The sequence below is a fragment of the Ovis aries genome, chromosome 14 (genome assembly GCF_016772045.2).
Source record: "Ovis aries strain OAR_USU_Benz2616 breed Rambouillet chromosome 14, ARS-UI_Ramb_v3.0, whole genome shotgun sequence".
NCBI classification, from domain to species: Eukaryota; Metazoa; Chordata; class Mammalia; order Artiodactyla; family Bovidae; genus Ovis; species Ovis aries.
The window spans coordinates 10,808,924-10,827,025 of NC_056067.1; the positions used below are offsets into that span (position 1 = coordinate 10,808,924).

The 18,102-nt window shown below is 50.5% G+C and overlaps 1 protein-coding gene across 7 annotated transcripts in view; it reads left to right on the forward strand.

Moving 5' to 3' along the window:
* GSE1 (Gse1 coiled-coil protein) overlaps positions 1 to 18,102 on the forward strand; it is a 393,370-nt gene that overhangs the window by 9,190 nt on the left and 366,078 nt on the right. The gene's annotated exons all lie outside the window — the stretch shown is intronic.

Consider the following 18,102-nt stretch of genomic DNA (forward strand, 5'->3'; position numbering starts at 1 on the left):
GCCACCTCTTGAAGCTATTTCTACCTGCAGAGTATGAGTGAAGTGGGGAGAGGAGGCAGTCCAGGATCCAAGGAGGACCCCTCAAAGGTCAGAGCCCCCCAAGGTCACTTTGTCCTGCCCACCTATTAGTATCAATTGTTGGCAGAGCCAATGCCAAGGAAGATCACTGAGGGGGTTCTGTCCACCCCCGGTCCTGACACAGGCATCGTGAGGTCTCAGGACATGATGATGGCGACAATGATGCTGCAGCAGATGACAGTGATCTGATGGCGCGCACTCTGTGCCAGCCACTGCACTCCTCCACAGACTGCCTGTTCCTCCTCTGACCACAGAGGGTGGCGTGCACTGCCCCCTGGAAAGGTGGCATGAGTTCCTTTTCTCAAATGGGGAGACCAGGGCTCCTGACCTTGAAAGTTTTGGATTACATGGCAGAACCAGGATGTGAGAGAATGGGTGGTCTAACAAATGGGTTCTCCCCATGCCCAGGCGTGAGTGGCACTCATGGGAGAGGGTGTGGGGCTGGCAGGAGCCCACCCTGATGGAGCCACAGGAGAGGCTGCCCTTGGACTCCTGCACCAGCTCCCTGAGGGGGCCAGCGGGGGAGGCGTCAGAGCATTGGCACACTGCAGCCGTGTTTTATAAGCCTTCCCAGACCCGTAAACCTCAGCTGGCTTTCAGACGAGGGTTCACAGATGGGGATTAAGAGGTTTGTGTGGGTTCTGCCGCCAGGAGGGACGGAGACAGGTGGGAGGCAGGCATGGCTTTGCAGACTCCCAGACGCTGCAGCCCCAGGTCAGGAGGCTCAGGGGTCCTGTGTTCACAGCCGTTGGTCCAAGACACGGGAGGCGTGCAGGAACCTTTCAGGCCTGTGAGGCTTAGATGGCCTGAGAGGGTGGCCTTGCATGGGCGTAGGTGCCAGCTGTTTTAATCCTGAATCCTTTGACGGCAGGATCTCTCCCCAGACCCTTTTCCTTCCGGAGTGTCTTGCTCAGATGTATTCTGTTCTTTCTTTTGTGTGACTGTGCGATGCCCCGGGGCCATCGGATGAGGCGGCTTGAAATGTTTTGAGCAGTCCCTGCATCACCAGCCCTCCACACCCAGAACCTTGGATGCTGAGGGCCCCAGTGCCAGGAAAGAAAGATGAGGTTGGGCAGCCCCACTGTGCCCGCTCCCCTGGGTCTTGGTGGGGAGGGGGTGGTGCCATACTGAAAACAAGGCTTCTGTCTTGTGTCAGAGCTGAGGCTCCTTGGGCACACACACACCCCGGTCCAGAGTAGGGCAGCCCTCCACCCTGGTCTGGGCACAGCTTGGTCTGACTGCACTCACCCAGCCCCCCTCTTGCAGAGGAAAAGACTGCTTCTTTTGCCCCTCACCTTCCTCTTGTGAAGCTGTACTTTCTTTGCTTTTCAAAACTGTGAGGAAAGTGGGCTCTGGCTCTAGTGACTCCTGCCATGGAGTGGCCGGAGTCCTGGTTAGCAGGCAAAACCTGGACCTCACTCACCTGTCACTCACCAGGTGATGGGGAAGCACCAGGTTTTCTCTGAGGTGAGAGCTGGCTTTGGGGCAGGTCCTGAGGAGGGTGGGCATGGGAGGGAGCCTGGAGACCCTGACCTGGAGGATGGCCAGTTGTGGGGGCATGAGAGGATAGACCCTTTCCCCCCACAGCCCCCCGCCCACTGACTGGGCACACCCTGACACACTCACCTCTCACACCCACTCTTTTTGCACACATACACTCACACGAGTGCATGCTGTCTTGTATGAACAACACATACGCATTCCCACATCACATTCTCTGAGAGGTCTTAATATCTGTCGCAATTTTTAATGTCTTTTTTTCCCCTTAGTTTTGTCAAATTTTGCTTCATGTATTTTGAGGCTCCTGCACATTTATGGTTTTTTCCGTCTTTCTGATGAATTGGCCTTCTTATCACAGATACGTGTCCGTCTGTCTCTGGAAAGATCTGTGTCTTGAAGTCTGGAATCATCTCCATCTGAAAATCAAGGCCTATGAAATCCAGAGAGGGAAAGGGACTTTCCCATGGCCACATCGCTGTCCATGTTAAGGGCAGGATTCACTTCTCTCTGTGCAGCTCCTAAGGTTTCTCCACCCCAACGGCGGCTTTGAGGCAGGGGGTCTGAAAGAAGCCCCATTCTGATACCTTTCTGGGTGCCTGCGTTTTGCTTTCATGACTGTCAGGTGGCCAGAACTGTGTCCCCGCCCGCCCTCAGTAGAGGACCCCCAGGAGCCCCAGAGGTCAGCCTCCACTGGAGCCGAGCATCTGGCTTGCAGCCTGCGGAGCTCAGCTGAGCATGCTTGGAACACCCTCTGGAAATTTCTGGCCAAACTCTGCTCTGCAGCTCCTGACCCTCCCTACTCCGTTTGGTGAGATTGTTCTGAGCGGGTTGGGCAGGCCTTCCCAGGCTCACATGTAGAATTTTTCCAGGTGGCGGGAGAATGCCCCCCTTGCTGGCTTCTCTGGTCTGTGTATCCCTTTTGGAGCTTGTGCCAAATCCACTTCCTGGTGGCTTGACCCCAGCTAGGCCCGCGGTCTGGAGCTCCTCAGGGGCTCTGTGCTGTCTATCTGAAACTCAGGCCACCCACCAGAGGGGCCGAGTCAGCCCAACCAGACCTGCTCCTGTGTCCTGGAGGAGAGCTGCCTCCACCTCCCTCGGGCATCCTGGGAAACCCTGGGACCCACAGGGGGCTTGGGAGTGGTGTTGCTTAGGAGATTTTGTGGGGAGAATTGATGCAGTAAGGGGACATGTTTGCCTTAAAGCTGTAAATAAGGGAGCGTAAGTGAGGTGTGGGGTTGGTTCCCTCAGCAGTATTTCACTGAGCCCTGACAAGGCCCTAGATGCTACGCTCAGAGTTCAGGACTATGACTGTGCCAGGTGGAGGCTGTGAACGCTGTCATTTATCTAATGCTAGACATGGTCTGTCCTTGTAAAACACATGATTGTTTTACATACTACTGGGTGAGAAAGTGCTGTTCATGAAACCGACACCCTATCCATTATAAGGTTCATCCTGATTTCAGAAGTTTAAAATGTGAAATAGTCTGAGTCCTCAAATCAGTGAGATGCAGTGAAGTGAATGAGGATGATGGTGATAAGGAAACAGCAGCGGCAGCTGCCATGTGTTAGATGCTCATAAGACATTGTCTTACTGGCCCTAGTGACTAGGATTCTTGGGGGTGAATGAGGGAAGTTGGCACCTGTCTTTCTGGCTGGGCCCCTTGGGGTGACTTTGCAGAGCCTGCTTAAGGTCCCACTGAGCCCAGATAGGGCCATGGTTGGGGCTGCCACAGCAAAATGGCTACACTGGGCACCACGGAGGAGCAGTCAGCCTTGAAAGGCCCCTCGCCTATGTCACCTCCAGGTCCAGGCCAGGCAACAGGGAGCGGCCCAGCTGGCAGGCTGGCCCTGCAGCGTTCTGGTGCCCGGGGCTCTGTGCCCCAGGGGGAGTGATGGGATCCCTTGTGATTCTGGCTGCAGTGGCACTGGGGCCTTAATTAGGTGTAACAGCCTCAGCAGAAACTGGCAGCTGCGTGTTCAGGGGCCCCGACTGGTGGGAGCGGCAGGAACAGGGCTGCCACTGATGCCCCCCATGCCCCCACCACCCTACTGGGGGCAGCTTCAGGCCAGACCAAGGTCCTGTGGAGGGTTCAAGGTCCCTGTCAGGACCCTGCAAGCATAGAAGCCTTTCTGCTCTGGGGAGAGATACAAGACACTAAGAACTTGGTTCCAGACTTTTCCTGTTAGGATGCCCGCCTCTGCGCAGTGTCACTTAGCTCTCCCAGCTGTCCATGAAAGGGGGGATGGAATCATGGCTCTAGGCAAGGCCATGTTGGTTGCTCTCCAAGGGCAGATGGTGTGGTTTGGCCAAGGGTATTCTGAAGTCAGACCTCACGACCCACCCCTGCCACCCATGTCGTCCTCAGCCTTACTTCACGGCTCTGAGCCCCAGGCTTCTCATCCATACACAAGGACAATCTTATGTCCTCCCTTATGGGGGCATGAGGCAGTTTGAAGCCCTTGGTGAGAGCCTGGCAAGCCATCAAGACCCCAGCAATGTTTGCTGTGGTTACTCGGGGCAGAGGAAGGAAGGGGGTTTGAAGAATCTGAAACTCCACTTGGAGGGGGTTGGAAAGCCTGGAAGTAGCCCAAGGCACCTGGGGTCTGAGCTCCCGACATTCCCCTCCCTGGGCTCCCAGCACTCATCTGAGAAGTGAAGGGAGCATTTGGGTGATTATCCCTCACGTGACCTCTGGCCCTGAGAAGAGCCACGCTGGTACTTGGTGCAGTCAGCAGGTGTGTGTCACCTGACTGCTTGTCTGTGGGCCTGTTTCCTCATCTGTATATGGGAATTATTGTAGTGTGTGTGTGTCATAGAGCTCGGTACATAGTACGTGTTCAATAAATATTGGCTCTTACTGTTTTTAAAAAATGCTGTTGAAGTTTAGTTGATTTGCAATGTTATATTCATTTCTGCTATACGCAAAGTGATTTGGTTACACATATTTTCTTTTTTCATATTCTTTTCCTTATGATTTATCACAAGGTATGTTTTTTAAGATTTATGTGTGTGTTTGTGTACCATTTTTAAAGTCTTTATTGAGTTTGGTATAACACTGCTTCTGTTGTTTGTATTCTGCTTTTCTTTGGCCATAAGGCTTGTGGGATCTTAGCTCCCCAACCAAGAACCAGTCGAACCCCGCCTCCCGCCCCGTGCTGGAGGCAGAATCTCACCTGCTGCGCTGCCAGGGAAGCCCCATCACAGGATGCTGAACATAGCTCCCTGTGCTGCGCAGTGGACCCTTGTTGATCCATCCTGCGTGTGATAGTTGCATCCACTCACCCCACACTCCACCCTGCCCCCACCCCTCTCCCCCTTGGCACCCACAAGTCTTTTCTCTGTGGGTCTGTTTCTGTTTCATAGATAAGTTCATTTGTGCTGCATTTTAGATTCTGCATGTAAGTGATATTATGTGCCCTTTGTCTTTCTGACTTACTTAGTAATGATAATCTCTGGTTGTATCTGTGTTGTTGCAAGTGAATTTTAGCTGTTTTTCTGACTGAGAAGCATTCCACTGTGTGTATGGACCACATCTTCTTTACCCATTCCTCTCTCAGTGGACGTTTAGGTTGTTTCCATGTCTGGTCCATTGTGAATCATGCTGCTATGAACATTGGGGCACATGTATCTTTTCAAATAATAGTTTTGTCTGGATATTTGCCTAGGTTCTCAATATTTTTGCTGTTTGTCATTTAGTTTTCCTCTCTAGTTCTCATCATTCTGGAGAGCTGACCCATAGATCTCAAAAACACAGAGATCTAAAGTCCATTAGTCAGATGAAATGAACCAGGAGGGGCACCTTTTGGATCAGGCCATGAGGACGAGGGACGCTTTAGAGGCAGGAGTTTGGGGAGCTCACAAAGACCCCTCGTTCTCAACGCTGCATCCCCACTCCTACAGACAGACTTCTTAACCTCAAAAGCAGAATCTGGGGCATACATGCATTTTTCCGGGGAGAGGACATCAGTGGCTTTTGTTAGACTCTCAAAAGGGTGTGTGAGCGCCCCCCCCCCAAAGGTAGAGAGCCACTGTTAGCATTTGCATACACTCACAGCATGATGCATGTGGGCTGACTTCTCACTATTCCTTGAAACCATCTGACTTGTTCCCACCATCGTATCTTGATATATGCTCTTTCACTTTTCTGCCTATTTTCCCACTCCCGGAAGCCTTCTGTGCTAACTTCTACCAGCTGAAGTCTTCCCCCGCTCCCCTAAGGGCCTAGGCCCTTGTCTGTATGCAATTTTCCCCTACTTGGTAATAATTAATCACTTCATTATGTGTGGCTTCATGTTGTCTTCTAGTTGCTTCACATCTGTAAGCCCTGTCTCTCTAACTAGATGGAAATAGCTAAAATTGGAATTTTTATCCTTGAACTCTCCATTGGTTTTTCTATTGTGCATTGTACATGGCAGATCCTTGCCAGCTGGGAGAATGGCATTCCTAAAGAGCTCCATAATTTGCAAAACCACAGTTGGCAAAACAAGGTCTCAGAGAAAATAGGTTAGGGAGAAAACAGTGAAGATAACATTAAGTATCTGTTTTTAAAAATCATAGTAAATAAAATTTCTAGGAGACAGCGAGTCAAAACACACCAACTTCGTGTACTTTTAAAACCCTATTCCACGAGGTAGGCTTTTCCTGAGTTTCTTTCTTCAGTAGATCGTTTCTTTCTTCACTTTGCTGTCTGTCATCTTGAGGTGCTGAGGGAGGATTCTGTAAGGTTTATTTCTTCTTGAGTCGGTTTTGGTAATTTATGGTTTTTCGGGAAATTTATCCACTTCATCTAGGCAGTCAAAATTAATTGGCATAACTCCTTCATAATGTCTTCTTATGATCATCTTAAGATCTCTAGGTTCTGTAATGATGTACCCTCCTGCATTCCTGATATATAGATCGTTGGTATCTTCTCTCTCCTTTTTTTTTTCTCCCTGTTGATCAAGCTGGCTAGAGGTTTTTTTAATCAATTTTATTAGTTTTTCAAAAAGTTTTTATTTAGAGGTGGTGCCTCGCTAATGTTTTGAACCAGTCCTTTTGGGCTTGAAATGTAACATCTTTTGCACTTATATCCTCTCTTGCTCTATTTTTGCAAGTGTGGACAAAATGTTTTGAAACCACCAGGCCTTTTCCAAGTTTTTTATGCTTAAGAGCATGTTTTCCAAGCCTCATCTTCTCTCTCTCTCTGTGTTGAGTCATTGGATGTTAAAATGATTTCTATCAACCTGCCCTTGAGACCTCCACAAGTGACGTCAAAAGGGGATGTTCTTTTGCTTTAGGGGATTTTATCAAACCTCAGATAGGTAAGAAAGAATTATAAATATTTTAAATCTAGACGAGAAAAAAAAGACTATCTCAGAGCCACAGATTGTGAAGGATTGATGTCCTTTTGTATATTGGCGGCTCTGTTATTTAGAATATACTATTCAATAGTGTAATGTTTCACTGTTTTTATAGAGTATCCACTCTTTAAAATGTTGCATATTCATTGATGCTTTTGCTACAAAGTATATTTTATCTATAGCCTGATTGAAACTTTTGTTTCTCTTGTCTTTGCATTTATGACAAATCTCAGAATGTCTCTTGATTTACTTCATCAAAGAGGCGTGGAGAGGGGAAGGGACTTTCCCGTGAACACAGAGCATGAGAGAGGCTGAGGCAGTGCCAGTGCCCTGGGATGTTTCCAATGCATCAGTCAAGGCTCTCCCTCCCGTCACAGATGTCTTGATATTTTTGCATTAGCAGTTTGAGGGGCTGTGGGAGGCCAGTGCCAGCTGCTGAGCCCATGTAGAATCCCCACCTGAGACACAAATAGGGGGCTCACAAGGGTGCGGCTGGATGGTGCAAAGCATCCTTCTGTGAACCCACTGCTCCTCCATCACCACAGCCACCTGGTGTCCTCTCAGAACCATGGCAATTATTTCTGGGTGAGTTGCATTCTTTAAAAAAATCTTTTTTTCAGAGAAGGAAATGGCAATCCTCTTCACTATTCTTGCCTGGGAAATCCCATGGACGGAGGACCCTGGTGGGCTATAGTCCATGGAGTCACAAAGAGTCAGACACTACAGAGTGACTAAACAGCAACAGTGTGGAAAGGGAGGCCTCCTAGAGCCTGGAATACTGTTGAGGAAAAGACTCATAGCTTTGAGTCCTGTGTATTATGAATGTACCAACTTAAACCATCAAGTGACTTTTACTTATCAGATTGGGAAAACTTTAGAAAGATTGATTCCAGACTTGGTGAAGGCTTGACTCTCTCATTTATTGCTGGCAGGTGTGCCTTGCTACCATCTTTGTGAAAAGTAGACTATTGTATCAATTAGAATATGTGTGCTGTGTATTAATATGTATGTAAGTGCAAAGAACAGAGTCTAGGATATATTCCAAACTGCTGAGAGCCACTGCTTTTGGGGAGGGACTAGAACTAGGAGGGTTTGTGTGAAGCACTGCTGAGTTTTAAAATATGAATGTGTTCATGTGTTGTGTAGTTTAAAAGTAACTGGAAAAAACTTTTTCAATAGCTTTATGAGATAATTTACCCTTTTAAAGTGTAGAATTCAGTTGTTTTTATTATATTCGCAAAATTGTGTGACCATCCTCACTGTCTAATTTTAGAACATTTTCATTGCCCCTAAAAGAACTATTCTCCCCTTCCCCTGGCCCCTGGCAACCGCTAACCTTTCAGTCTCTATGGATTTACCTCTCCTAGACACTTTATGTAAATGGAATGGTGCAATATGTAGTCTTTCGTGTCTGCCCTCTTTCCCTCAGTGTAGTGTTGTCAGGGTTCATCCACGCTTAGCATGTGTCAGCACTTTGCTCCTTTTCGTGACTGAATAACAGTCCTCTTTGTATGTATAGGCTACATTTGTTTCTCCACTCATTTACTGACGGATATTTGAGTTGCTTTCACCTCTCAGCTATTGTGAATAGTGCTGCTTTGAACATTAGTGTACTGGTTTTTGTGTGATTGTATTTTTTCCCCTCTCTCTGTGGTATGCATAGAGTGGAATTGCTGGTTGTATCATAACTCTAGGTTTAACTATTTGAGGAAGTTGTTGGATTGTTTTCAGAGGTTATACTGGTTTATATGCCCACCAGCAATGAATGAGGATTCTCATGTTCAATTTGCTTTTTAAAAGAGGAGCAAAGCAGGTAGGCAGGTTATGTTTATTTATGTATCAGTAACAGTATACATTCAAAAAATATTAAAACTCTTTTCTATCCTTGAGCCATCATATCAAAAGAGGGTTTTAATATTTAATTTTTTTAAAAAGGTGACACATGTCAGCTGTGTGGTCTTGGGCAAGTAAATTCACCTCTCTGTGCCGTGGTTTCTTCTGTGAAGCATTTGTGATTGTACCTGCTTCAAAGAAGGGATTAAAAGAGTTAATGCAGATGAAGTGCTTGGTGTCTGGCAGTTAGAAAGCACCAAAGAAGTGCCAGCTATTGTTTTTATTATGATTCCATTATTATTGTAGGGATTTGGGAAAGTACATGAGGAATAAAGGAGAACTGCCCCCAGCCCAGCCTCAGTACCTGCTCCCCACTTTGCTTAGAGGCAGCTACTGTTAACATCGTTCCGTGTTTCTTCCTGGGCATTTTCAGTGTGTTCTTTTTTCAAAGTTAAAATGAAACTCTTCTGAGCAGTTGTGCATCTTGCTCTTACTTAGCGTCCCAGCATAAACATGTCCCAGTGTTGTGGTAAACACAGTTTTCATGTCAGTGAGGTAGGCTCCCAAGTAAAAGGGCCATCACCCACCTCTACTGCCCCATCCCAAAATGAGCATTTAGGGAGCTCAAAACTGTTTATGCCACTGTAAAATGTATTTCAGGCAAAGCTGTGTAAGCTTTTTGGCTTGAGAAGATTTCCCTGACCTCATGACAGCCCTCAGGGCAGGTATGGTGTGGTGCCAAAAAGGTCTCAGGCTGTGAGCACAGTTTCCAGAGCTCCTGGGCCTGGGTGGGGACATGCAGAGGGAGGGCACTGGGAAAGAGAAAGGAGGGACCAAGGGCAGCTGACTTGACATTTTTGGATCTTTTCCTGGAGTCTAATATGTTCTGTGTTGACAATGTAGACAGTAGAGATACAAGGGAAGGCATAAAAATGACCCGTATTCCCATGACCCAGAGCTTCCAGCCGTTTGCCCTACACATGTGTATACACACACTGCTGTGGGTGGAATCATACCCTACGCTGTGTTCTCCAGTCTCTTCTACCTTGGACATCACAGGTGTTTCCAGAGCGGCTCAAACTGTAGACTGGACCAAGATGCCTGGTTCTCCTCTGGGCTGCCTCCCTTACTAGCTGTGTGTTCTTGGACCGGTTCCTTAACCACTGTGTGCTGTGGTTTCCCTAGCTGTAAAGCAGGGTGACAGCCATCTTTATGTGAAGCTGTTCTGCAGCTTGGACGAGCTAGAATGGGTGAGAGCAGAGGGCCGGCTGTTCTCCTTGGTTCCCATGTCACTTAGCATCCTTTGAGAATAGGAGTTGTATGGGCTCTGTAGTGACCCCGGGTCACCTGTTGCTGGACACCCAGCTTGTTTCTGGGTTTGTGCAGATGTAGCGGCTTCGCAGTAAAGCTTTCTTGAACCTCAGCTGCCCCCATGCTGGGCCTGCCCCTCACTCCCTCCCCTTGGGTCTAACTGGGTGACCTCAGGAGCTGCCCTGGCCTGGTCTGTCAGGTGGTGGGGAGCCTGGGGGCCTCCCAGCCGCATTGCTAGCCATGCAGCAAGTGGCCAGAGAGCTGGGCGGCCAGGAGGGGAGTTTGCTTTGGCAGCCTCCGAGCGGCTTCCTTGGGTGCGCTGTGGGAAGGGACTGAGGCGAGGGGGTGGGGAGGCCTGTCTCAGGCCTGGGCCTCTGTTGGAAACCACCTCGGCCCTTTTGGGAGAGAGGTAGGATTCGAATGTGTGCTTTCCCAAACAAGCATGAACCCTATTCTTGGCTCCGCTGGTAGTGCCTGCTCTCCCCCCAACCCCTGGCAGCTGGCAGGTCTTGACAAAGCCTCTGCTGTGGGGAGACCACAGGAGCCTCTGGTGACAGCGTTCCCAGCAAGCAGGCTTCTGATGAGTTCACTTTGCTGGGCTGATAATTGGAAGACTAAGGGAAAATACTGAGCACCTACTATGTGCTCCTCGTATTCCTCCTTTCATTCAGTTCTTCGGTGCCTGTTTACTGAACACCCACCATGTGGTTAGGCATCGCAGAGGAAATGATAAATATATCATCTTGTTAAACACTTGCAATGTCTCCATGGTATAGGTGTTAGCCTAAAAAAATCTGTCATTTTGAGATATAAGTGATTTTACATACAGTCGTGAGAAGTCACCCAGCTTTCCTCAGTGATGACATCTCCTGTAACTAGTGCAAGGTCAGAGCCGCAAGGTTGACCTTGACACAGCCGGCCCATCTGATTCAGATTGCACCAGCTTTACGTGTGCCTGTGTGTGTGTCTGTGTCTCTGAGTATATTTGTGTCTGTGGGGCCTGTTTCAGTTTACAGGGAGAAAGTGAAGCTCAGGGGTCAAGGCCTTACACACGGCCAGGCAGCCAGGGCGCAGCAGAGCTGGGCCTCACGGCCAGACATCCTGGCTCCACGTTCCTGAGTTACTTTTGGAAGAAAATCACCCTTCCTCTCTGCTGCTGTTTTTGGACTTGGTAGCCTCACTGGTCTTTGCCGGAACTGTGAACTGAGACCTCGGCAGAGTAGAATCCTAGGATGTTAGTGCTGAGCTGCTGGCTCCTCCATTTCACAGGTGAGAAAACTGAGGCTCAGAAATCTTAACAGGTTTGCCCAACATCACCTGGCTGATCAGGGGCTGGTCTGGGTCTGTTTCTTCCGGGTCTGCACATGGCAATGACCACAGTGAGCTGCTTTTTCCAAGAGGTAAAAGGACAGAGGACATTGTTGAATGCAAACAGGCTCTGGATTCAGATCGGTTACCAGGGTGACGGTGGGGCCCTTCGGGAAGATGTCTGAGCAGGAGATGACTCCGGAAGTGTGCGAGGTGACCTCAGGCACTTAGCATGCCCCGAAGTATGTGCCAAGGAACACTAATGATAGGGTGTTGGGGTGACTTTTTTTCCTTGCTCACAAGCTCTTTCTTGCTTCTACTGTTTGGGAAGCAGTAGATTAGAGAAAGCTAAACAGGGTTGTGTGCTGCAGGACTTCTCAGGGCCTTTAGTGTGCTGATGTGTACTGTGACCCTCCAGGTAGAGGAAGGACCTCTGTTCTACACAGTATATCTCAGGAAACGTTTAACAAGACTCTCCAGTGGGAGATGATGAGGTGGTTCTGCCAGGGCTGGGGTGGGCAGAAGGGAGCAGGGGGCACATTTTTTTTTTTTTTAAAGAGGCTGGTGACCACAATTGAACATTCAAGGCAGCTGTAGCTCTGCTGGGCCTGAATGGACGTAGGACCCCCAGCTCTCAGATCAACATGAAGCCTCCTTCCCGGCACAGGAGGCACTGAGGAGATGATGTCAAGGGCAGAACTGGGAGCAGGACAGTCCAGCCATTGCGATCAAGCCATGTGCCTTGTGTGTGTGAACATGTGTAAATGGGGGAGAAATAGGCACAGATGAAGCCAGCCAGGCTGACAGAATTTCAGGTGATTTATGATTTTTAATATAGGGTTGGTTTTTTTTTTTCCCCTCCTTAAACCAACAGACAAGGTTGGGTTCCATTCACTGAGTCAATAAAAAGCCATTGTGTGTTTGGAGTGAGGGTTGAGAACAACGTAAGACAAGTGGTTTTAAAAGAAGGATTTTTCTGACTGGTGTTAGGCAGGCAAGCTGGGAGAAGGAAAAAAGGAAACAGGTATAAACCACTTGGGAGGCAGCTGTGGTAACCCAGGCCTGGACAGGAGCTGAGAAGGCGGAGCTGGACGCAGTCTCACAACTTCCTATTTTCCCTGAGGCCCAGAGAGGTTAAGTCATTTGCCCTAAGTCACACAGCTGCCTATCTGCAAACCCAGGATTTCAGTGTCTCGGAACATTGCCGTGTGGCACATAGCTGTCTTCATCTGCAGTGTATTTTTACTACCATTTGGGGTGCATACTGCTGATTTACCCTGTAGAAAACAGGACCCCAGAGTGTGTGTGTGTGTGTGCGTGTGTGTGTATCAGGATGTCCACTGCAGCATTGCGTGCAGTAGCAAAAATTAACCCTGTGAATTTCTCTGTGACGGAGAAGATTCAGGATGTCCCAGGCACTGCGCCACTGTGAATATCATGGGAAGGTTAGAAAGAAGGAGAGCCTGTCATTGTGAAACTTAACAGCTGCCGTTCGTGTCACTGCTGGTCCACATCCCTTGTTGGATGCCTTTCAGGCCAGAAACATTTCCAAATTTTTCTGGCCCTTAGTCAGATTCTTTAGTGGGATGCTATATTTTACATAACATCTCTGCGGGGCTGGGGGCAGCACCCTGGAGTCAAACTCCACCCTCTTCCTGCAGTAAGATGTGAATATCCCGTGGGGGAAAAGCCCAGGACTATAAATAGCCTCCAGGCAGGGCCGGTTTTGCTGACAAATGAGTGCAGAAAGTGTTTTGGTTTCCAGAACTTTTGGATTTGGGGCTTGTGGGTAAGGATTTGGGGATCAGGGTTACAACTGCCTCCACTGGAGTGATGCCGTGTGATGCCGAGTCCCAGGTATAGGAGAGTCTGGGTGATAGGAGAGAAGGCCGCTTTCCTCTCTGAGCTTTTGTGTTCATTTGAAGATGGAGAAGGGTGGGGAAGGAGCTACATCTGACCATGCAGAGAGGGGGACAGCTAACTCTTTACCCACACGCTCCTGCCCTGTTTCACTGGCGCAGTGTGTGTGAGTCACTTTTTCAATGTTAGCAGAAAAGGGAGAAATGGCCCCTGGAGTGCCTGGTGCTCTCCTGGCGTTGTGGGCATCGGGGATCTTTCATAAAGTCAGCTTGTCTTCTCCATGAGGGGGTCCCAGCCTGCTCTCCACCTGTTGCTGGCAGCTAGGCCAGCCGGGACCCTGAGCAGCCCCATAAATCCTCCGGCAACGTGTTACCATCCTACACAAGCGCTCCCCTGGCACTGGGGGGAGTCCCAGACGCTGCACATTTAGATAGGGTGGGACCTGCTGGAATGTGTGGTCCCTCATTCAGAAGCTAAATGGATCTTTTATTAAGGTCAGCATAGTCCATTTCTAACTGAATTTGAAGGTCACTCTGTGCTTGGGTTTCTCCTGAAGATGCTGGAGTGGCCAGGTGTCCATGGCATTTGGGGACTGGCAGCATGTCTGGGAGATCTTGCTGTGTAGGGGACCAGGCTCTGCCCAGGGAGTCTCCAGATCCTAGCCAGGACCCGTCGACTCTCTGTTCATCTTGGACCAGCAGTTTGAACGTCTGTTTTCTTGGGGTCAGAAGAGGGGCCAAATATGATTCATTTATTGATCTACTGTTTACTGTGAGCACCTTCTCTGTACCAGACATAGTGGAGAGAACCCATCCCGAGGAGCTCAGAGCCTGGTGGGAAGCTGGGCTGATGGACAGACAATCCCAGGAAAGTAGGGCAAGCTGGAGTCAGCCCTGAGGGACAGACAGGGAACACAGGGAAGCCCTCACTCACCTGGGGAAGGGCAGGTCGGCTTATGACCCCTAGGGCCCTTCCAGCTTTAAAATCTTGAATCACTGTCTTAGTTTCCCAAAGAAGTCTGCTCACTAAATCGCAGTTCAAGAGGATAGATAATGGGAGCTGTGTTTCCCCCAAGGGCAGCGGCACCTCAGCAGGGACACCTCCACAGGCCTGGGCGCGTGGCCTTCTCCCCCAAGATCAAGGCCACGTGTCACCCAGGTCAGGGAACTTGGGCCTGGTGTCCCTGCTCTGTCATCCTGGAGCAAAGCCCTTGAATCCAAGACCTCTGTCACCCAGTTGGCAACATGGGAAAGTTCTGTAAGGTCCTGGGCTGGTGGTCCCGTGTCCTCCAGTAACAGCTGGGAAGCTGAGCCCCAGAGGGAAAGGATGGTGTATCCACGCAGCGCGGCCGGCCCAGGGCCAACCCTCAGCCTCGCAGCTGGAGCAGAGCTGGTCTGATTGGAGCAAAGTCAGCATGATGGCTTAAAGTGTGTTCTCACTCCACCTTCGACATATGATGGGTATAGAGGGCAATTTCTAGAGTCAATGACAAACTAAGTGTTTTCTGTCCAAGGATGCCTTTTAAAAAATATCTAAGTATGATTGATGTACATTGTGAAGATTTCTGCTGTACAGCAAAGTGATTCTGTGACACATATACATGTAGTCGGGCAAATCCCCCCATGTTGAGGATGCTGGGCTGCTGAATGGTGACCCTTAGGGTCCTCAGTCCCTGAGCCTGTTTGGAGACGGGAGGAGGGGAGGAAATGGAAACCCTGGCTGCCTCTGGGCCTTGCCCTCCAGCTCCGGGCTGTCTCATAGCCTTGGGGGCCCTCAGGGTCGTGGCACAGGTCATCCCAGCCCCCAGCCATGGGGCCAGGGGTCACAGAGAAAAGAGCTCAGGTATCCCTAGATGTGAATGGGAAAGGAGTCTTCCTTTGCTGGCCGGCTGGAGGCATGCATGAGAGAGGCCAGCCCAGCGCATTCCCTGAGCAGACGTTTTCTAAGTGCCAGCTGCTGGCCAAGCCCTGTCCTGGGCCGGGCCGGGGGGGCGCAAAGCCATGAACAACACGGAGTCCCTGCGCGCCCGGAGCTGACCCCGCACGGAGGAGACGGGTGGTGAAGTGGTGGGTGAGCAGGGCAGGCGGCCTGTCTGACGGTGGCCTGGGGGGAGAGGGGAGGCGGTGCTAGGTGGGAGGAGGTGGCCAGAGTCCTGCTGGCTGGAGGCTGGGTCTGGGCAGGGAAGCTGCGCCCCCCTTGGGAGGCCCAGGTGGCTTCAGAGATGCTCCAAACTGCCTGCAGACAATTCTAGACACCACCATCTGATTTTGATGAGCAGCACGGAGACACCCCCACCCCTCACGCACACTTGGGCTCCTGGCCTCCGGGCTCGGGTCCCAGCGCTGCCTCGGGCCAGGCCTTCTCTGTGCTGGCAGCACGTGTGCGAGGCGTGGGGCTCCTCTGCCCCCCGGTGTGGCTCACATGGAGCCAGGCACGGACACCGGTCCTTTTGACCAGACTCAAGGGAGGGAGATGTATTTATTCTGAAGTGTAATCACCCTCTCCAAGAATATACAACAGAGGTCCTGCTGTGTTTATTTTGTCAGAGGCGTATTGGCTTTAACTGAGAAAAGAGGCAAGTTTCTTCACCAAGATTCCCTCCTCCTTTATTTCTGTGTAAATATGCAGTTTTTTCTTGTCTGTCAAAAGTGTTTTGGGTGGGAACTCAGAGTTTGCACCTCTGCCCTTTTTTTTTTTTTTCTTCTCTGAATTCTAACTTTGGGAGTTCAGGATTCGAAAAGGATTAAATGGGGACATTCCGTCTAGAGGGTACACTTTGTCCCTGCAGAGGGCCTCAGTCAGGGGCAGTAGGGGAGGATTTGGGATGTCTCCGATGTGCCCAGAGACAGAGCCAGCCCCTGCGTGGGGGTCCAGGTGGCGTTCCAAGGCTGGTGGCCGGGAGAGCGGGGAGGCGGCTGTGCAATGGTCCAAGCACAGATAGGGGCAGCGTGGATAGCCACTGCAGGAAGCGTCAAGCCAGGCCCACAGACAGACTTCTAGGCTGGAAAGCATGGTCTCCAGGTCTACCTGACTTTGCCCTGCTCTGCTTTCCCCTGAATAAAAATAGCTGGGACTGTCACCCTTCCCTCTGCTGTCTGAGGACGGCCCCTCCTTCTCCTTCACCTGCTCCCTGACACTGTGTCACTCTCTGCTTCCCGCTTTCTTCCGCCTTCAGATATACTTGGGTCTCAGTTTTGTCACTTGCGGTGCTTGTCCTCTGGGGCTAATTTTCTCTCTCTATCCAGGCTCTGAGTTCCCTCCGGACAGGGACCTCTTGGAGGAATCCTTGGGTGTTGTCCCTTTCTCCAGTCTTGGGTGCCCAGACCAGCATCACTGATTGGTATGGCCCATGTGTCATAATAGAGATAATATTTGTGGAGTGTTTCCTGAGGGCTTTGGTCTCAGTGGCTGTACAGACTGCTTCAGGAGCAGGGAGACAAGGAAACTTCATTCAGGCGATTTGACCTCCCCCATGTCACGTAGCTGCATTGCAGAAGTCAGGCCTGAACTCTGGGTCCTGCGCCCTCTCCCTGGGCCAGCATTTCCTGGTGTGGTTGGTGCTCTTACACAGGCTAACATCTTGTAAGGGGCCCAGAGTTTTGGGTTTAACCAACTGAACTGTGTGCATCACACGTGAAAAGCTGTCCTTTGGGTTCCACTTCTGATCTTGTGGCAGGGAAACCCTCAGGGCTGGCGTCTTAATCAAACCCCTCCCCTCACCCCACCTCTTTCTCTTTCTCTATCTACATTAGTGTAGTCACATGGACATATCATAAAATTTGCCATAAACTTGTGAAATTTTTCAACATTTTTAAAGCTTTGTATATTTCAGAATTGAGGGTGAGGAAAACTGTGCTTTCATACAGAATTCCTGGGTATAGTTTCCTTACTAACATCTGTGGATGGTGAATGATGCTGGTTTCTTCAGTCTTTCGAAGGTTAGAAAAGTGCATTGAAAAGGAAGACTTCAGATAAATGAGAGCCTGGTAGGTGGTCCAGGGCCTTAACCAAACTTAGGGAAGTGGGGTGGGAAGACAACCCTATCCAGGCCCTGTGGATGCCCGTCAGGGAGGAGACAGGCATGGAAGAACTGGGGAAAAACTGGGGTCTAGAGCTGCGCCTGCCTGTCCAGCAGTTGTCAGGTTGGGTGGTGAGGGCCAGGGCAGGCTGCTGTCATCCCTGACCCTCTCCTCCCTTGTCCCCACTTGTCTTGGGGAATCCAGCACCTTCCCAGGAAGGTGAGTGCCAGGGTCTCAAGGAGTTTCCCACAAGCCCCGTTCCCAATGAAGCTAGGTAAGATTGCATAGCATCAGTGCATGGCATGGGCACCAGGCGCCTGCTTGAGGCCTGGCCTGTCTCACCAAGGCCAGGAGGTTGCTCCCTGGGCTCTTAGGAATCTGGAGGTCCACAGAGCAGAGCCCCAGGGGGCAGCAGCAGGTTCTGATGGAGAAGGCTGGCCGCCACTCCAGAGTGGGCCCTGGAGAACACACCAGGCCCCAAACCAGCCCGGGGGTCCTGGCAGGGGTGAATATGTGAGTTTTCAGTTCTCACTGTCACAGGGCTGCCAGCACTCCTGGTGCCCTGTGATCATCAGGATGGACCCGGAGAAGGAACTGTCTCCCAGTGTGCCGGGGGTGCCCTCCCTGGGACCCACATGCCCCTTGGAAAGGCCCCTGGGATCCTGGGGGCCCAGTGTATGTGGAGATGACTTTGCTTATGGCCCAGAAACCTCCATTTGGAGCTGGGCAGAAATCACACCCAGTTCCCTGTGTCTCCTCTTGCCTGAGCGCCCTCCTCAGAGCCCAGATGTGGTCTCCCCAGGCCCAGGGTGGAGTAAGGCCTGGCTTCCAGGCGGGATGGGGAGCCAAGGGC